At 45.8% G+C, this 21,621-nt stretch overlaps 2 long non-coding RNA genes across 2 annotated transcripts; both read right to left on the bottom strand.

Moving 5' to 3' along the window:
* Positions 1-866: 866 nt before the first annotated feature.
* LOC147570848 (uncharacterized) lies at positions 867-1,346 on the bottom strand. Its single transcript, XR_015247970.1, has 3 exons — positions 1,264-1,346; positions 1,026-1,171; positions 867-932 (listed from the first exon to the last, which is right to left on the bottom strand). It is a non-coding gene; the product is annotated as an uncharacterized LOC147570848 (long non-coding RNA).
* Positions 1,347-1,350: 4 nt separating this feature from the next.
* LOC147570849 (uncharacterized) lies at positions 1,351-2,213 on the bottom strand. Its single transcript, XR_015247971.1, has 3 exons — positions 2,126-2,213; positions 1,523-1,643; positions 1,351-1,375 (listed from the first exon to the last, which is right to left on the bottom strand). It is a non-coding gene; the product is annotated as an uncharacterized LOC147570849 (long non-coding RNA).
* Positions 2,214-21,621: the final 19,408 nt, after the last annotated feature.

Raw genomic sequence — 21,621 nt, forward strand, 5'->3', positions numbered from 1 at the left:
CAGAACACTTACACCTCTGGACAGCCGCATGTATACATGGACACGCCCCAGAGCGTACCTGAGCAGAAAACACACACAAACACTTCATGCTGTTTATCTCCCATTCTATATTTCTTCAGATGTATATTCTTCAAATGTATTTCTTCCAATGTATTTCTTCAAAACCCTGCGCCACGTGTCACCACCAGCCTTGTCCTTATCTCGTGGGCAGGAGAATCTTGTGGACCATCGGTGAGCGTCGGAAGGGTTTCCACTGGGGTCCATGAAGTGCGATTCTCCTTCATAGTCTTCTCAAGATCGTGCATATATCTGGGATATAAGGGTACACACAGACAGAGACACACAGACACACCCACACCCACATCCATACCCACCCACAAACACACACACACACACACACACACAGGACAGGTGAGAGTCTTATCTTGGCCCTGTTTAAGGTTGCTTGAATGTTTCCAAACGGAAGGTAGAATGGGAGGGTGTGATAAGCTGTGCCAAAGCTGACAAGTGGCTCCAGAAGCCCGACAACATGTGGGATGGTGGTAGGAGGCCTGAGGGTGGGGTTCATGGTCCTGGAATGACCGTTGTCACCGTGCTATCTGATGAGCCAGCTTGGATGTCCCGCTTTGCTCATTCTTGTTGTCTGGCCCACTGCCCACCTTCAGCCTCCCCAAAGGGGCAAAGCCTCTTTGACACGTTACTTCTTAAGACTCCCTGTCTCAGGCCGATGCCCTTTGGACCTGGTGTCACCTCCTGTGCCACTGTGAGTCTCGGTGCCTCCACGCAGAAGAGAATTGCGCCATGGGCCCCACGGCACACATTTCAGTGCCCACACCCTTGGCTGCTCACCTCTTTCCCTCTCAGTGCTCTCCTGGGGCCTCCTCCATCTTGAAATACGGCAGGGGATTGGGCCAAAGATCCTCTATGATTATCTGGTAGGGGAGACAGGCCAGGCCTCAGGTAGCTGTCCCACGCAGTGGGGGAACCCATGAAAATCACCTCCCTTCCTTGTTACAGGGCCCCACCTCAGCAATCCTGCTAGAGCCGGCAAAGCTGTGGTCAGAGAACCAGTTGAAGAAGTTGAGGCTGCTGTTGTCATGCCTGCGTCTGTAGGCCTCCTGTCTGTACCTTGGGTACCACAGGATGGGACTGGAATGAGACGCCGTATACCCTGCAGGAAGACGAGTATGTGAGAAGGCGCCAGAGAACTGATCACAGTCAACCCTCCACCCACTGCCGCCCATGCATTCAGTGGACACTTACCAGCAAGGCCAAGGACATACTCCTTCGTAACGACTTCATTCTGGAAGTAGGAGTTCTTGCCAAAAAACAGCAGGATCTTCCGGCTTTCCCTGGGAAACTTGTGTTCCTCCACCTGCCGTGGTAGGAATGTGGGGCAGAAATGTGAAATCTTGTTCCAGGAGACCCGCCCTCCCCTGAGGAAGGAACACACCACTTCTCCCCACCACCTCCCCCGCCCACACAGCCACCCACCCACACCGCCTCGCACTCCCAGGCCGACCTTCAAATTGGTCATGTGGCGAAGCATGCTTTCATCCTGCTTACTAATCAGGGCTGACATCTGAGGGTGGTTCACAAACTGCTGCAGGTCAAAGAGCCTTCAGGTGCTGGGCATGAGAGACCTGGACCCAGAGAACCGGTGTGGACCGCATCCTGGCGTCCTCCCCCAGGGACTGGCGTCCTCCCCCCGGGCCTCACGCCCTCCCCACAGGCTGCATCCAGGCCCACGGGGTCTCAGGATTCCGCAGGGCTCTGCTAGACACGCACAGGAGGCTGTGCACGCCCAGACGCCCGCATCCACGCCTAGCCTTGTGTGCTCATGAGGACACTGAGGACGCTTACTTCCACACAGCCACACAGCACACATCCGGTCTCGCGCCGACCAGTGGGCATTCGCACCGCCTTCCCCGCAGCAAGATGCTTAGCGGGACCCAGAAACGTGCCCCCGCGCGGCTTTGCGTGGGAAGAAGCCCTCGGTCATTTCCCCGTCCTGGCCTGGACCTCCACCGCCACTCCGCACTCTCCCAGCGCTGTTTCCGTGCCAGGTGCGACGTAAAGCACACGTGCCTCCACCACCCCAGCACTGCCCTCCTCCCACACTCACTGCAGAGCCAGGACCACTGGGATGGTATCATGTTTGCACCTTCCCGGCCACTGGAGCGTGGCTTAGCTCCAGTCGCTGTCCTGGGTTCCTCTAAATGTCGCCTCCCTTTCCTTCCTCTTGTGCAAGCCCAGCCCCCTCTGGACCCTCCACCAGCAGCAGGAAGGATACAGCCTTGGCCCAGAAACCACGGATGCCCTGGATAAGGGCACTTCTCTGTTCCAGATGACGCTGCCGCCTCTGCCACATCCTGAGTTTGAGTCGAGCGTGCTCCCGGCTGGCATATGTATTCAAGGGCTGCACCTCAGTCTGAAGAGCCTCGAGCAAGGACAGCAAAGGATGTAGGCTTGCACTTCTCTGCATCTCTTCCTCCTGCTTCACCGGCAGCTCCTGTGCGTTCCCCAGGCACCAGCCATCTTGCTCCTTCCACTTTGGTTCCTCCTTCTCCAGCTCCTCAGCTCCTGCTCTTCGTGCCCCAGCTCCATCTCTTCCTTCTCCTCCTTTCCCAGCTTTGCCTCTTCCTCCTCCAGCTCTTCTTGTAAATCCTGTTGCTCCTGCTCCCCCCCTCCCTGCTCCACAACTTCCCTTAACTCTTCCCCATGCTCCTCCTAATCTCTCTTCTCCTGATCCTCCCCCTTCTCTTTCTGCTCCTTTTGTAAGGCCTCCTGCTCCTCCTGCTGCTGCTGCTGCTGCCCCTGCTCCTCCTCCACCTGATCTTCGGCTTTTGACCTTCTTCCCCCTCATTCTCCTCTTACTCCTAATCCTTCTGTTCCTGTTCCTCCTCCTACTGCTCTTATGATCCTGCTCCTCCTCGTCCTCCCCCTCCTCATGAAGACCATCTTCCACATACTCATCCTCATCCTCATCCTCATCCTCCTCCCACTCCTCCCCTTCCTCCCCCTCCTCATGAAAATCATCTTCCACATACTCATCCTCATCCTCCTCCCACTCCTCCTCGTCCTCCTCCTCCTCATGAAAATCCTCATCGTCCTCCTCCCCCCATTCCTCCTCGTCCTCCTCCCCCTCTTCTTGGTCCTTATTCTCCACTTCGTCTTCCTCCTCTACATAATTATCCTCCTCCCCCTCCTGTCCCTCCTCTTCCTCATGCTTCCTCTGGTCATCCTTCTCATCTGCAAGAGCATGTATTTCTGTGGCCGCCGCCTCAACTCCCTCCTCCAGCAGGCCCAACAGCTCCGCCACCGATATTATGTTGTCCACCGGCAGCCTCAAATCCTCCCTTCGGCCGGACACCTCTCTCTCACGTCGGACCGGATATTCTTGTGCACTTCGGGGCATTCCGGCCCCGACACCATCGTCGTGTGGCGCCTCAGTCGCGTCCAGGAATACTGTATGCCCTCGAGCCCCGGTCTCTTGACTACCGCCTTCCATGACGAACGCGACCGCAGTTTACGGGGCACTGCCACATTTTCCAGACACTACATCCTTCGCCATGGGGAGCTGGCCCAGGACCGCAGTTGGGGCAGATTCAAACGAAGCGGCAGGAGGGGAAAGCTCGGGCCTCCCTCAGCAGACCCAGTCAGTGGAGCCCTGACGACAAGGGCTGGCAACGCCCTCCCGCCTTCTGCCGTGGAGCAAGGGCCCAGGGGGCGCATGCGCACAGGCGCTGTACCCAGGAAGCCACGGCGGTGGCTGTCGCTGTGGTGACGCTGCTGCAGAGGCCTTTGTGGTGAGAGAAGTGCGCATGCGGCTTTGAAGCTGCGGGCGTTGCAAACCACGCCCAGACGCCCCAGCCAGGCTCCAGGACCAATCATGAGGACGGCAGTGGGCGTGGCGTCGGTGGCCCCACCTTTCAGGGCGGTGGGAATCTGCTGCCAGCGTGTTACCGCACACGGTGAGCCCGGGGCTTCGGTAGTGCAGCGCCTCCAGGGGCCTCCAACTCAGCCCTCTGTGTGCCTCTGTTTGGCCTCTGTCAATGAAAAGGGGACTTTCACATTCCCCCCCACCTCGGCGTCCCGTATGGCCTGGGCACGAGGCTATCTACACACACGGGAAAAGGGGGACCTCCACGCTTTTCACGTTTACACCTCCACCTTTGGTCATCGTGCCCCTAGTCGGGCAAATCCACTGAGCGGATCAGCGTAGCTGTCCGTGAAACGCATTTCAGCTGTGCGCCCGCTGTCTGCACCCTGGTTTGCATCTGGTCTGCCTCCTTTGCATACTCCCTACGTCCATCCCTACTCCAAGAAGACATGTATGTCATGACAGCAGGCTAGCAGTGCACCCGCTAGGGAAGGTCGGTGACAAGAGGTGTGTGACGTGGAGAGGACGCCACCTGAGGGGAGGCTGCCTATCATGCGCGATCCCAGGAGCAAAGGGATGGCACTCTCTGAACTTTGGCACCTGAACCACCCCCGTGCGCACCAAATCAGGAAAGCCCCCAGTCTCTTTCCTTTGTTCCCCAACGGCCTACACACACGCACTCAGATACAAAGATGCACGGCCACGCGGCACGTGGACACAGACACACACACGCTGTCAGCACAAACGCAAGGTCTCACGCAAAAGTACTCAAAGGCGCTAGCCACAATACACTCACAGACACTCATCCCGCTCGCGGGGCTAGCTCCTTCCCACGACTCACACTTGCTTTCCCCGCTCACACAACACATGCAGTTGTCCTGGGGCCCAAAGCTGGCTGAACACGAGGGCAGATTCAGTATCTGCATTGGGTCAAGGAAGCTTGCATTGAGATGCAAGGAAAGAGAGCCACAACTGATACCAACCTTCCAGTACCAACAAAAGTGGAACGTGGCAGGTGGAGAAACACCAGCCACGACTAGGTTCCCAGCCTCTCGGCCCCTGCCCTTTCTTCACACCCTCTAAACACTGGGGAGTCCCTTGGGTTTCAGTACCTCCCAGCTGGCTGCAACCTACAGGGCAAGGGCCAAGGGACTGACCTTTCACGGTTCACATTGTATACCCAGCTTGTGTGGGCTGCCTGGAGGCAGTCACGGCTTAGGAGGTCTGGATGTGCTCTGACCCCTGTTACTTACGCGTCCCTTTGTGTGTTCCCTTGCAGCCCTGTGCCATCAGCAGCCTCCTATGTCCATATGGGCATGCACAGCACACGGAAACCCAGATGCACTGATGCTGTCCAGGGACAGGACAGAGACAGAGAAAGAGAGAAGGAGGTGGGGGAGGGAGAAAGCGTTCCCTAGAGAAAATGATCACAGAGACCAAGAGACAGACAGAGACCAGAGGGATACCGAAGGAGGCAGAGGAAGGAGAGTAAGTCACAACTGGAGATAGTCACAGACAGGAAGTGTGTTTGTGCATCTGTGTGTGTGTGTGTGTGTGTGTGTGTGTGTGTGTGTGTGTGTGTGCACGCGCGCATTTATGAATGAGTGTAAGTATCTGGGACTGAGAGAAGGGGTGTTGCTGTGATTCCTGGACCCTTGAACGCCCTCTTCCAGCAAAAGAGAGGCATGGTATTGTCAGGAATGTCAGTGTGTTTTGGACCATGACTCATCCGCTTTGGGGCCCTAGCCCAATCTCAGGCTAGGGACACAGAGCACAAGGAAAGGGAACTTGAGGCACGAGGCTCCAGACTAGGCCCACAGGTGGAGTGTCGAGGCCCAAGGCTTTTACATGCCTGCTGCCTCCTTCCGGAGCCCACTAGCATTTGGGAGGCATGCCCACGGCCCTGTGGCCCTTCGGACACTGCAGTGGCCGTGGCTGACGTGGAGTGGGGCAGAGGCAGAGGCAGAGGCAGTGAACTTTGTGACCATGTGTCCTTGAGGTGAAGGAGCTCTGCCTAGGTCAGACAGTTGGCTGCTGTTCAGGAACAATCAGCAGGAGGGCAGTGGGCGTGGCTCCAGCAATTGAGCCCCTGCCTCCCCTCCCAGGTCTGGAGCCAGTTGTCTGCCTCCCCCTCCAGGGTGGCCTCCCTTTTTGCTACATGTCCTTTTCAGGTTTGTCACCCACCAGGTCTGTCCTGTGGGATATCTGATGTTGGAGAACGGGTACTACAGATCTCACCCCTTTGGGGAGGAGCCAAGATGGCAGACAGCATGGAAGCTTCTTAAGTGTCTTGCGTGCATGAAATACAGCCAGACCAACACTAAACCATCCTACACACCCAGGAACTGACTGGAGGATTAACACAACAATCTGCATAACCTGAGCCACAGAATTCAGCAGGTACGTGGCATGGAGAAGGGAACTTGGAGAGCGAGAAGGTGCAAGAAAGGAGGTGCTTTTGTGAGCTGAGAGGCGAAGGAGACTGGGCAGGTGGAGGGGGGGGGGCGGCGCAGAGAATACAGGGAACCCACCCATCCCCAAAGCAGGTGGAGAGAATGTGGAAAATTGGATATGGCTGCACGGACTAAACTAAAATGGGAGAAAGGAGAAATGAGAGGGTTTAAATTCCATTCAGACTGTAAACAGGGTGCGCAAAGTCTGCAAATCCACAGTTCTATGCCTGGAAGTGCTGTGGTGGGAAGGGCTAATTCTCAGGAACAGCGTCGGTGTAGGAGGTTCTCAGGCCACTCAGAAAAAGGTGGTTCCACTGCTGGAAGGACATTTGGTAGGGACTGTTGAAGCCACCTGGTCCATGCACACCCCAGAAAATGGCCACATTTGCTGGTGCTGGAACAAGGTCGTTAAGCGTCGTGAAGTCTGGTGCCAGATGTGTGTTGTGGTTTTCCATAATCCCTGAAATGCTGCTGTTACACTGACTCGCAAACTTTTTGTGGGGCGGGCTGGCATTGGTCTATAGTGTCGGAGCACTGGCAGCAGCAGGGCCCAGCAAGCGTTCCTAGGTGCAGCCTACCTTCAGCCATTGCTCATTCGCCATTGCTTGGTGAGACCCTTCTGCAGAGGGACGGGACGGGACGGGTCAAAGCCGCAGTCCTTCAGAAGTAAGGGGCCAGGGAAAGCAAGCGCATCTGAGACACAACTCAGGAGAGAGATACTCCCTGGGGCCTGGTCACGGAGAATGCAAAAGTGGGCAGTGGACAGAAGCTGAAGACAGAGGACGGGTCTGTGATTGCTGATCCAGGAGAACAGACTGGGTAGCTGGGTGGCGCCAGTTTCACCGCTCTTGGGCATGTGCATACGCACCAAGGAGAGCGGCAACAATCCACCCCAGTAGGCTGGCAGTGCCATCTAGTGGAGAACAGAGCGGTTACACGGAGCCCCGCCTAACCGGGCCACCTTCGGTCTCAGCAGCACAATTCTCACACCTGGCTTAGTTTATGGACTATAAAGCGGTACATAGACTGACTTCTAGGAGAAAGAGAAATAATTTCAGTCCTACTTCAATCTGTTACCAGGTGCATCTATTCAATTTCCTTTCTTTCTTTCATTCCTTTTTTCCTTTTCTCTTTTACGCTGTTTCTTGAATACAGCAAGAGAGAAAACTCATTTTTATTTTCAATTCTCATTAAATATATTTTCTTTAATTTTTGTTACTGTTTTGTACCTTTGTGTACCTTTTCTCAAATTCTATTTTACTCCCAATATTGTATTTTAGTGTACTTCAGTTTATTCACCTTTTCAATGTTTCAAATGATTTCCATGTTTCTTTTTCTTTTTTTCTCTTCTTCGTTTCTTTTCTTTTTCTTGATTGCAGAAGGTGAAAATTTTCATTTTCACTTTCAATTTCCTTTAAAATAATTTTTTCCACTTTTTGCTGTATGTTTTGCTTTATGTAATTTTTTCCAAATTCTATTTACTTCCATAATGTGTTTTAGTGTACTCCAGTATATTCCCATTTCAAATTTTCAAACTATTTCCTTTTTTTCCTTAGTTTAAATCTTTTTTGTCTACTTCGTTTCTTTTCTTTTTCCTGAATACAGAAAGAGAAAAGATTCATATTTTTTAATTTTTACTAATTGTCTTTAATTTTTTCTCCTTTATTCTGTAATTTTGTGTATATTTCACTAAATCTGTTTTACTCCCACCATCTCATTTTAGTCTACTTCAGTGTATTCATTCTTCAAATTCTCAAACGATTTCCCATCTTAAAATGTTTTATTATTTTTTTCTTATTTTTCTCCCCCCGTTTTTTTTTTTTTTTCTCTACTGTGTCAAACCACTTTCAACACCCATACAAGACATGCCTAGACTCTAGCATCATTTTTCTACTTTTTATATTTATGTGCTTCATTTTTTAATATTAATATTTAATTTGAATTTTTTTCATTTAAGTTTTTCTACCTCATGAATTCCTTTTCTCCCTTCAAAATGACAAAAGGAAGGAATTCAGCTGAAAAGAAAGAACATGAAGAAACGACAGCCAGAGATTTAACCGACACAGATGCAAGCAAGGTGTCTGACGCAGAATTTAGAGTCACGATTGTAAGAACACTAGCCGGAGTCCAAAATAGTTTAGAGTCCCTTTGTGCAGAGAAAACATGAACTAAAAACTGGCCAGAATGAAATTAAAAATGGTATAACTGAGCTGCAATGACGGATGGATGCTGCGGTATCAAGGATGGATGAGACAGAACAGAGAATCAGCGATACGGAGGACAAACTTATGAAGAATATGGAAGCAGGAAAATGGAAGGAGATTAAGGAAAAGAACACGATTGAAGAATTAGAGAAATCAGTGACTCATGCCAAAGGAACCAGATCTGAATCCTAGGGGTACCAGAAGAGGAAGGGAGACAAATAGGGGTAGAAGGGTTATGTGAGCAATCCATAGCAGAAAACTTTGGTAACCTGGGGAAAGACACGGACATCAAAAACCTGGAATCACAGAGGACCCCCATTGGATTCAACAAAAACAACCCTCAGCAAGGTATATCACAGTCAAATTCACAAAATACTCAGGCAAGAAGAGAATCATGAAGGCAGCAAGGGAAACAAGTCCCTAAACTACAAGGGAAGACAGACCACGTTTGCAGGAAACCTATGCACAGATACTTGGCAGGCATCAGAGGAGGGGTGGGACATGTTGAAAGTGCTGAATAGGAGAAGTACGCAGCCAAGAATTCTTTATCTAGCAAGGCTGTCCTTCAAAACAGAAGGAGAGAGAAAAAGTTCCCAGACAAACAAAAATTAAAGGAGTTTCTGGCCACTAAAACAGTCCTGCATGCAATTTTAAGGGGGACACTCTGAGGGGAGACATGATGAATAGGAATATGTATTCAATATATTCATAATCATATAACCACCAGAAACTCCAACTCCACAAACAACATAATGGCAGTAAACTCCTATCTTTCAGGTCTCGCTCTAAATGTTAATGGACTCAATGCTCCAATCAAAAGACATAGGTTAACATAATGGATAGGAGAACAAGATCCATCAATGTGCTGTTTACAAGAGACCCAGTTTACATGTAAAGACACCTTCAGAGTGACAATAAGGGGGTGGAGATCCATCTGTCATGCTAACGGTCAACAAAAGAAAGCCAGTGTAGCCATAGTTCTATCAGACAATCTAGACATTAAAATAAAGACTGTATCAAGAGATGCAGAAGAGGCTTATATCATAATCAAGGGGTCTATCCTCGCGATAGAAGACCTCGCGATTGTAAACATTTGTGTGCCAAATGTGAGAGCACCCAAATATGTAAATCAATTAATCTCAAACATTTTAACTCATCGATAGTGATACCATAATAGGAGGAGACTTCAACACCCCATTCACAGTAATGGACAGGTCATCTAATCAAACAATCAACAAGGAAACAATGTCTTTGAATGACACATTGGACCAGATGTGCTTAACACATATATTCAGAATATTTCAACCCAAAGCAGCAGAATATACTTTCTTCTCCAGTGCACATGGAACGTTCTCCAGAATAGATCATATACCGGGACACAAATCAGCCCTAAGTACGTACAAAAAGGTCGAGATCATACCGTGCATATTTTCAGACCACAACACTACGAAACTCGAAATCAACCACAAGAAACAATTCTGAAAGGGAACAAATAGGTGGAAAATGAAGAACATCCTAATAAAGAATGAATGGGCTAACCAACGGTTTAAAGAGGAAATTGAAACGTATATGGAAGTCAATGAAAATGATAGCACCACAACTCAAAACCTCTGGGATGCAGCAAAGTCAGTCAGAAGAGGAAACTATCTAGCAAGCCAGGCTTTCCTAAAGAAGGAAGAAAGATGTCAGAGACACAGCAACCGTTAGATATTCTTCATAGTTAGACCCTTTAATTATGATATACTTCCCAACTTCACCTCTTCTTATAGTCTTTGGCTTAAAATCTAGTTTGTCCAATATAAGTATGTCTACCCTAGATTTCTTTTGAGGTGCGTTAACTTGATTGTTCTCTATCTCATCACTTTCAATCTGCATGTGGCTTTACATATAAAATGAGTCTCTGGTAACCAGAATATGGATAGTTCTTACTGTTTAATCCATTCTGTTACTTTGTTTCTTTTGTTTGGGGCATTTCGTGCATTTATAGTCAGATTACCAGTAGATATGACTTTACTGCCATTGTAATTACCTGTAAAATTGTCATTTCTGGAGGTTTTCTCTGTTCCTTTCCAGACTTTGTTGTTTGTGTTCTTTGCTTCGTCACTCAAAGAGTTCCCTTTAATATTTCCTGCAGGTCTGGTTTAGCGGTCACACCTTCATTTAGTTTTTATTAGGGGGACTCCTTATCTCTTATCAGTCCTTCTGTTATGAATAGGGTATTTTTGGTCGAATAGTTTTCCCATTTAGCAGTTGAATATATCCTGCAGCTCATTTATGGCCTACTAAGTGTCTGTGGACAGATTTGCTGTGAATTTGATTTGCCTTCCTTTGTAGCTTTAGGTGTTTTTTTGTTTGTTTTCTTGTTTGTTTGTTTGTTTGTTTGTTTGTTGTTGTTTTTGTGTTTTTTTTTTTCTTCCTACTTTCAGGATTCCTTCCTTGTCTGTATAGTTTATAAATCTGACTCTGAAATATCTTGGTGATGGCTCGCTTTGGTTTAATTTAATGGGACTTCTGTGTGCCTCTTGCCTTTCAATGTCTATGACCTTCCCCAGATCAGGGATGTTTTGGGCTATGATTCGCTGAAATCACATTCTGCACTTTTTTCTCTCTGCTCAACTTCTCAGACTCCAATGATATAAATTATATTACTTTATCGAGTCACTGAGTTCCTTAAGTCTACATTTGTGATTCGTTTATATTCTTTCCCCCCTTCTTTTAAGATTCATCATTTTCCATACTTTTTTATCTTTCATATCACTGATTCCTTCCCCTGATTCATCCATCCCCATTGTCATGGCATCCATTCAGGCTTGCATCTCAGTTATAGCTTTTAAAATTTCAGCCTGCCTCGACTTTAGTTCTTGTACATCTGCAGCAAGGATTCTCTGGTGTGTTTTATGCTTTTTTCAGGATAGCAAGTATCATTATGATTGTTTGTTTTATTTTTAAAAATCTGGGATGATGATGGATGAAGATGATGATGATGATAATGATGATGATGATGATGATGATGATGATGATGGTGATGAGGATGATGATGAGGCTGATGATGAGGATGACGACGATAACAATGATTTGAGAGAGAGCATGAACAGTTGGGTGAAGGGGCAGAGATAGAGGCAATGAATCTTTAGCAGCCTCAATCCTTAGTGTGGAGCTCAACATAGGGCTTGATTGTATGACGCTAGGATCATTACCTGATCCAAAATCAAGAGTCAGACATTCAACTAACTGAGCTACCCAGGCACCCTGATTGTTGTTTCAAATTCTAGTAAAGGCATCTTATACCTGCATTGATTAAATCCCTGGACATTACTTCTTCTTCCTGTTCTTTCTTTCAGGCTTCTTGCAGGATTCAGCTTCTTAATCAGTACACTTGTTTTGAGTGAGGGTTTTGTGCTGGTGTTCTGAGGGACGGTGGTTATGTTGGGCTTTATCTCATGCCTTAGTAGAGATGCACCCGTGAGGTGCACAGGGGTGAGTCCTGGTGTAAGTGGCTTTAGGAGCCACTTATTGGCACTGTTTAGCTCACCGAGGTCAGTCACTGATGATAGGTGGGGGCAGGAAATGGCATCTCCCTGGTTTGTCATCCCTGGAATGGAGAGTTGCTCCTGCCATTTTCTGGGAAGCTATCTCAGAAAAGCAAACAACCACCACTCCTGTGTACCTGACTTTCATAAGATCCTTTCCCTCACTCTGTGCCTGAGTCCATCTGCCTGCCAGGCAGCATAGTATCCCCGTGCTTTATCTCAGGGTCACGCTGGATTTCTAAACTCCAAATATTAGGGACTCCCACATCAAAGAACACTGCTTAATCTCACCACCCTTTTCCCATTTTCCAGTTCATCCCAGGAAAGTGATTGATGGCCACACAGTTTGGAGTTCGTGGCAAATTGCAGCAGAAGGCCAACAACGAAGCTTGATGGCCTCAGCCACTGTCTCCGCTTCTACATCTGGGAACAGTGTGGCATGTTGGAGCCATGAGTTTTTCTCATGAGAGAGGCCTTGCTGCCATGCCCCAATGCACTGAAGGAAGGGGAACCTTTTCTACCTGTGCGACAAAGGGGATCGTTAAGCCACGCTGTCTGCACCTGGGTCGCTGCCTTCTTCCACACAGTGAAAAAGTCAGGCAGGCATAACCCTGGTGGTGGCAGACTTCTAAACTTTCAGATTTTGTGCTTTGCTGTGTAAAGGAACTTGTGGAAATCTTTATAAGCAGGGCTCCATCCACAGCATCGACAGTTCTTCTCTGCTCCAAATCAGCTCTACGCAGCTCCTATCGTCCATGAGGTGGACATTTTTCCACTTGTTGACTTGCAGTTTTGTTCTCTTAGCTCCCAGGTTGATTTCCTGGGTGTTCGTAATGATTTGACATTTATCTAGCTCTGCTTGAAGGACAATACGAGCTTAGGGCCCCCCTGCCCCTCTGCCAACTTAACTCATCCTAGAGAGTTCACATGAATGAAATCATGACTATGCAGTCTTTTCGTGGATTTCCTACATAATCATGCTGTCTTGGAAAACTCACACTTTTGTTTCCACCTTTCCAGTCCTTATGCCTTTAATTTCTTTTCATCCTCTTTCTATTTGTCTAGTGGTTATCCTTAACATTGAGCATATATACTCAATTGTATTAAATATCAAGTTACTCAATGACTGAAAATAAACGAGCAATTAAAAAAGCATTAGTCCTAATTATTCCTCTCTTGTCTAACATGCCATATGTGACCTCCATGGTATTGATATGTTAAAATTATCATCAGTGCTGGTTAGATATTCCCATCCGTTCACCAATTTCTTTGTTTATGATTGCTTCTTGATTCAACTCCTTCATTCTGGACTCAATTACTGGCTTCCCAAAGGGCTCCTTTTCTATGTTCTTTATCTGAAAATGTCTTTGTTCTGTCCTTATTGTCAAGTGGTGGGTTAGTAGACACAGAATTGCCAATTGACCGTGATAGTCTATCAGCACCTTGAAGATAACATTTTACTGTTTTTGATCTTTGTTTTGTTGAGAGGTATGGCATTTGTTGGTCTAATTGTAGATCTTTTATCATTTAATTTCTGTTTTCTCTTCTAGTGCCATTGAAGGATTTCTCCATGGGTCTGAAGTTTCTGCATTTTCACTCGGGTAGGTGTGAATCTACTCAAGACTCAGTGTACTTTCTCATTCTGAGGTTGCCCTTACTTCATCAACCCTGGAAAAATTTCAACGTCACTTTAAATGTCAAGTTTTTCACAGTCTGTATTCCGCTGAAATGCCTGGAGACACACACAGAGCCTTCTCATTCTATTTTCAAGGCCTTGTAAGTGCTTCCATGTTTTAAATTTCTTTATCTTTATCTTCCAGGCTCCGTTTCAGGAAACTTCTTCATATTTACCCCCTATCTAGCTAGCTCCCTAACACTACCATGCAGTTTTGGACTTCAAAAATTATATTTCTTGATATTGCCAAATGTTCCATGGTGGAGGGAACAAAATCACTCCCAGTAGACCCTTGAGTTAAAGGTAATGAAAGACCCAGGATGTCATCATATACTGATCCAATACAGTCTTATTCAATATTTTCCTCAAAATCCTCCCAACATGCCATAGCATTCATTACCCAGGGCCTTTGGCAACCTGAAACCCGAGGTTCTCAATGGGGAGGCATTTTACCCCAAGGATATTGGGAAATGTCTGGAGATTTATTATCCCAACACAAGGGGAGAGGAAGTACCCCTTGCACCAAGTGGGTAGAGGCAACAGATGCGTATACACCTCTTACAAGGTACAACATAGTCCCCCACGCCCAACAAATCTCGCCCAAAATGTCATTGGCGCTGATTTTGAGAAATCCCGTTCTATCCTAACCAATTATAATGCCTTAAAGATCTCTAAGCTCTTGACATGATTATCTTTCTATGTGTATACGGGAGCTTATTTTAAATCTAAGTTTTGGGGCGCCTGGGTGGCTCAGTCGGTTAAGCGTCCGACTTCAGCCAGGTCACGATCTCGCGGTCCGTGAGTTCGAGCCCCGCGTCAGTCTCTGGGCGGATGGCTCAGAGCCTGGAGCCTGTTTCCGATTCTGTGTCTCCCTCTCTCTCTGCCCCTTCCCCGTTCATGCTCTGTCTCTGTCTGTCCCATAAATAAATAAAAACGTTGAAAAAAAATTAAAAAATAAATAAATAAATAAATCTAAGTTTCAACTTAGAGTTTGTTGCATGCATTGTTGTTTGCACCTGAGTGTTTGCAGCATTTGAATATTTTTTCCTAACTTTATTTTTTGACAGTGTATGCACACAACATGTTTGCCTACACATTTCAGAAACTGAAAGGCTTCAAAGAAAGGAAGTTGTTGGCAGAAAAATGTAGAAGAGGAGAATTAAACGTCAGACACACCCTGAAAAACATAGGTTTTATTTTAGATGATCACAACAATATTATATGTATCTGGGACATTTCTTCAAGGAAATTATTGGCAGCCATTGCAAACAGGAGGACCTTCACTCACACCTTTTATTGGGGGATGTTTGCGTACAGTCATGGGTTTCACTTTACTCCTCTGTTTTATGGAAAATGTTCCACAGGAGAACATGGCAGCACTTATTAGCAAGAGGGTGGCAGTTGTGATTCCTAGTGGGAATACATAGGAGAAGCGTTTCCTTATCAGCATTTCTTTTCCAATGGGAAAACTAAGTGGGAAATCAAGGGTGGTGTGGCCATAAAAATCCACAGCAAAATTCCAGCTCACTGTAATCGCAGTACAACTACAACTACAGATGAGAAAGAAGGCAGAGATGTTGTAACACAATCGAAGGAAATCTGGGTATGGGGCATGGATCCAGCGGACCACAAGTGCCACTGGACCAAAAATCAGGACGACGGAATTCAAAGAATTTACCAACAGTATCAGGCCCTGCCCATACCAGATTTCATCTGAAACGACCCAGCTTCCATTGATCCTGCCATACATAGGCCACTCAACAATTGCACCAGAGATGCTAAATTTTTGAAAGTAGAAAGCTTCCCAGAGTCCAATGTACACAATGGAAACAATGTTGCTGTTAAACTCCCACACGCGCCAGGATCTGCTGTTGGCTAGACTGATGCCCAAAGCCCAGGCCAGATAACTGAAAAACAGGCCCATCAGTTTGAGGTACAGGTGATTCAATTCCCGTTGACTGATGACAGGGTAGAGGCATCATGAAATCAAACCAGGAACACACCAAAGAGAAAAAAGAAACAGAAGGAATGAGTCACAGTTCTGAAAGTGCTCAATATTTATGTCTTGTCCTTCTGGTCTAAGAGTCATATTTAATAGTCTTATATATATATTCGCTTTCAATTATTCTTTTATTTATTTCAATTATTGATTGATTGATTGATTGATTGATTGATTGATTGATTTCAATTGTTCTAAATGTTTTATGTAAGGATAAAATGACCACGGTGACGGTATAAATTTACATGGCATTCTTGGAACACAGTGTGACATATCTCTCAACCACCAAACTGTTCAATATCTCTCGTCTAGCAACTCCAATTCCAGGACTTTTGCCAAGTTATTGCTAAGAGTTTGCAAAAATATACATAGAGAGATGTGCTTTTTTTTTCAGCACCGTTTATCAGGGAGAAAAATTGGAATTAAGTAAATGTCTACTAATAGAGGAATCATTAACTAAATTATAGTACATCAAGGATTATAGTGAAATATTACACGGCCATTACTAAGAATGAGTGAATCCATGTAAATGACCTGAAGAAACCTCCCTGGGAAAGCAAAATGAAAAATAATACATATGGCATGACAATCTGTGTCAAAAGAAAACACACAACTTTCTTTATATATCTACAAGTATAGATATGTACATACATTTTTGAAAGTTTAGAAGGATGCACACAAAAAGAGGAACCCCGATCAACTGACAGAAGTAGAGAATTTCATTCGTATTTTCATTATTTTCTATAATCTGTATGGTGCATAGTTTTAAATGGAAAACAGAATAAACATAACCTTGATGATCTGTAACATGTTGCACACAACAAATCATGCTAAGGGTGCCTGAGTGGCAGAGTCCGTTGTCGGCCTTGTGATCTCAGCTTAGGTCTTGACCTCAGGGTCATGAGAGGAAGCCCCACATGGCTCCTCCACTGGGCACAGAGCCTACTTAAAAGAAAATTCATGCCTATTTACTTTTTTTTAATCCATCCCTTGCTTAAAACTCTGCCTTTAGACGTTGGCTTCTTTTAAGGGTACAACTTAAAAATAGCTTGCTGTGTTTTGCATGAAGCAAATATCTCTTACAAAGCAAAATCTAGATTGTGGACCAACCTGTTTGCATCTGTTTCAGTTTTAATCCTTGGAGTTCGTGGCAAGGATAATCAGAAAATGATACTCCTAGGGCTTCTCCCTCTGCTGATTAGCAGAAAGAATGAGACAGATGGAATGCTCAGAGTGGAGAACATAAACAACCACCCACGTAGAAGAGTTTTAGGACCCTGCAGACTACATCTCCTTGCTATGAAGCCTGATATCCCCAACGCTGTATCCTCTCTGTTCCATGATCTTCTGGGGAATGCACTTCCTCACGGCATGAAAGCAGCAGTTTTAGTAAAATTGGAAAAATGAGTTTGGAGCTGACTGCCAGTTTGATGACGTCACTCTCCAGGAATGATATTTCCTTGCCCATAGAGGTCTGAGGGAATGGTCCATAGGACCAAGGAGTTTTGACAGCATGAGGAATCAGGAAGAAGAATGTTACAAATGCAGAAAAGTATGCCAGTTCAAGGAAGTTTGGGTGCATCTGTGTGTGGAACCAGTGGAATGAGAACGTGTTTTTCCCGATGATCAAATTTTAAACACTCCCTGTATCTTATGTTACCATATTACCCATATGCCACGTAGAAGGACTCCAGTGTGCAGAAGATTAAGGAATGGTAAATATTCTTCGTAGCAGCAGGAAATTTGAAACTGGAAGGGGAAAATGTCAAGCCAACCTTAAAAGATCCACAAGGAGAGAGGAACGACCTATAGTAAAAAAAGCTACAATTAATGTAGAGTTTGGGGCTCCGAAGAAAGCCCAACATACCCTGCCTCTTACCAAATATTTATTATACATAGCTTGCATTTTGTAAAGGCCATTCCCTATTCCAGATAACTTACATTAACACATTTCAATTCTCATAGCAGCCCAATGATAGGTATAGAGTTATGACCCTCATTTTTGAAACGAGGGGCTTGAGCTCAGAGAGGTTGAGTAACTTACTCTAGGTCACACAGACATAAATGGCAAAGCCAGACTCTAGAGCTCTTGGTATTGACAGAGTTATTCATGGCTCTCCTGATACCAGATGGCATTTATTCACATCCCAAGAGAATAAAAAATACAGGTGCCTAGACAGCTCAATCCATGAAGCGTCTGACTCTGGATTCATCTCAGGTCATACATGATCTCACAGTTTGTGAGTTCAAGCCCCAGGTTGAGCTGTGTGCTGGCAGTGCAGAGTTCAATAGGGGATGGGAAGGGGACTTAGTGTTCAATGGGTACCGAGTTTGTTTTGGAACACGAAAAAATTCTGGAGATGGATGGTTGTGAGGGTTGCACAACAATGTGAATGTCGCCAATGCTGCAGAACGCTTCAAAATGGTTGAATGAAAAATTCTTTGGATAGATATTTTATTACCATAAAAAAAGTGTCACAAAAAGCAGGTATTTTATAATAAAAAAAAAAGTTGTGTTCAATCTTTCGAAGAAATGACACCCTGTGGTTTGGCAACACCGTCCCTGCATTTCTAAGTTACAAGCAGTAACGTTTACAAGTATGCTTTCCCACAAACACACAGTCATATCACTGTGGCATGGAAAGACAGGTCTGATGGTGGGGATGCCATTACCCCATATTGTGAGTTTTCATTCATAATCAAAGTGATACTCAAATAAACTCAGTTTTCAAAGCTGACGGCATAGAGACTAGTAGGCCACGGTAAAAATGTGAAGATGCTGGGTTATGTCAAAACAACAGGGGCCTGGACTTACTTTCTTTGTTGGACCATCCAGTGAATGACATGTAAGTTCTTCACAGACAAGATGAAATGATTCAACTAAAATGACCCCCAAGATGTCTCAAGGCTCTCCTTGACCAGGGACAAAGAGAAAGCACAGTAGTTTCTCTACTGTGGAAAAAAAAAAAGCCTTTCTAAGGACACACACAGTAGTAGTAGCTGCCAAACTGTAAGGGAAATAAGCCAAATTATTCTTGGGGTGCCTGGCTTGCTCTTGATCTAGGGTTGTGAGTTCCAGCCCCACTTTGGGCCTACAGGTGACTTACCAAACAAGCAAATGTCCTTATTTTTCCATGACTACAAGTGTGGATCTGTGAATTACAAGTGGCAGGTACATTCCAAGAGATGCTATAAAGCACCAGAGCAGTGAAACACCCCTTGGAGAGGTGACAAATGTTTCTAGAAGAGAAATTCCTTTTTGGAGGACCTACATCAAATAACCACTGCACTTCATGAGAGTCTTAAGTCGGAAAACTATAAGAAGGTCCATATTGAGTTGGAAGAAAGATGTGTCATGACGGGAGCCAAAGTTAGGGCCAACAGGAACGCACCTTCCTTAAGCTTCCGTGGACAGGGATGCATGGATAGATATTGACGTAGGTCTCATATGTGGCCTCTTTCTGTTTTGTTTCGGTTGGAAAGATCAGTTCTATTCTCCCCCCCTTTTGTTGCCAGCTATGCTTACAGTTGTAAACTTATATAATTTTAATCTAAGGCTACGGTCAAAATTATAAAAACTCACACAGTAAGCATGATGTGAAAGTGAACCAGAGCCAGAACTGTGCAGAGAGGAGACACAAGGGTAGAAAGGTTTATAGCAAATAGGGAGAGTGCAGAGAAACTTACACTATCATTTTTTATTTCTTTTTGTTTCATACTTTAGCTGCGGTGTAATTTACAAAGAGTAAAAAATACTCACCTTAAATGTTCAGCTCAGGGAAGATTTACCTATTTTCCACAGTAACTCCCATTTAAAGGAAAAGAATATTCCAGTCCCCCAAACCTCTTTCTTGACTCTTGCTAGTCAATAGCCACGGAGGCCTGCCCCCCCACCACCCATGTGTAAACAACTAATCTAGTTTCCTTTACCATAAATGTGTTTGCATATTATTTTTAAATTTTTAATGTATATTTATTTTTGAGAGAGAGACACACAGAGCGTGAGCAGGGGAGTGTCAGAGAGAGAGGGAGACACAGAATCCAAAGCAGGTTGCAGGCTCTGAGTCGTCAGCACAGAGCCCAGTGTGGGCCTCCAACCCACCAACCATGATATCATGAGCTGAGCTCAAGTTGAACGCTTAACGGACTGAGCCACCCAAGTGCCCCTGTTTGCGTATTCTTAAACTTCACATATATGGAAACACACGGAACGGAACGTATCTTTGCTGACAGCTTTCTTTTGTTTGGCATACTGTTGTTGAGATTCACCTGTGCTGTCGAATGCATCATCACTTTGTTCATTTATGTTGTTGCATAGTATTCCGCTGTTTGGCCATACCCAATTTGTGTACCCATTCTTCTGTAGACGAATATCTGGGTTGTCTCCAGTTTGGGGCTATTATGGGGAGGAGTTTGTTAATATTTTAAAAATAAAGCATGTATTTCCTTTATAAGTCAACTCATTTGCTCAAGCAGCAGTTAGGAAATCTGTGTTTTGTAGAATTAGATTTTTTTTTTTTTGAGAGAGAGAGAGAGAGAGAGAGAGAGAGAGAGAGAGAGAGGGAGAGAGAGGGAGCTAGTGTGAGCTGTGGACGTGTAGAGAGTGAGTGGTAGAGGATCCAAAGCAGGGTCTGTGCTGACAGCAACAGGCCTGATGCAGGACTCAAACTCACGAACCGTGAGATCCTGAACTGAGACAAAGTCAGATGCTCAACCAACTGAATCAGCTAACTGCCCCTGCCTGTAGAGTTAGTTTTCTAAAGACATGTGGCAAGTCAGGAATCTAGACGGACTTTTAACACTTCACAGACAACCCACACCCTATTTGCTGCTCCCCTGTTTGGGGGGAGTCTTTTAGAAGAGGAGAAAGCCAGGAAAGACAGGTGGACGGAAACTTCTATTCTCCACAAGACTTGTGTCATTCTTGTAGAGAAAAAGCATATATCCTAGAGAAATATGCAGAGGACATTGAGTTGGGGTATGGAGTCTCTGATAGCACACTCAGTCATGTGAATAATAGCTTTTGGAGCATAAAAATAACTCCCCAGCAGATAATTCTATTATGGTGTCGACTCCTATGTTGGAGGACCGTCAAAAGACCTCAGATGTCATCCCAGCTCATCCTCTGACCAGTGACAAGCCACTTCGAATCTCTATATTTTGATCCCTCATGTGGAGGAGGGGAGCCACCTGCCCCACATCCTTTCTGTGCCACAGGAACTCTGTGCTTCCCGGTGCTTAGGCAATCAAGCACATTCTCCAGGGCTACCAGAAAGAGAAAGGTAAAAGTAATTCATGAACCATGAAACATCAAGTCACTGGGCATTATGATAACTGACACCTCCTGGTGTTTCCTCAGAACCTGAGCTGGGACTACTGGAGAGGATGAGGAGTTGCCAGCATTAGCCTGTGCTACCTTCCCTGCCTTGGTCAGGAAGTGCTGTCACTCTTATGTGGCTCCCTATTTCCCAGTCTCAACAACAAATATTCTGGCACTTTCGATTTCGTCTCCAGCCCAAGTGCCATATGGAATCCCTCTTGCTCCTGATTACCTTGGAAGGATATCTATGAGGGAGAAAGAATGTAAGAAATGCCCCCAGCCCTCATAGCATCCTCTGGTACCTAAGTCAGTGCTAGATACATTCTCATGTCTAATACACAGGATATATTCTTTTTGCTTATTCTTGTAAAAAATAATCGTTCCAAGAGGTAATTTAGGAGGTCTTGAAACTCATTTTTTTCCTTTTCTTCTTTTACCCATCTCCCCCAAGGCAAACCCAGCCACGGCGATCCCCTTGCTTTATGTATCTAAAGTCCTTATGATCCATTGGGTTGTTCTCTCTTGAGACTGCAGGCAAAAGGGCTTCAAACACCCAC

This window comes from Puma concolor, unplaced genomic scaffold (assembly GCF_028749965.1).
Source record: "Puma concolor isolate L17-30 unplaced genomic scaffold, mPumCon1.1.hap2 unalloc_scaffold_8, whole genome shotgun sequence".
In the NCBI taxonomy this organism is placed as follows: Eukaryota; Metazoa; Chordata; class Mammalia; order Carnivora; family Felidae; genus Puma; species Puma concolor.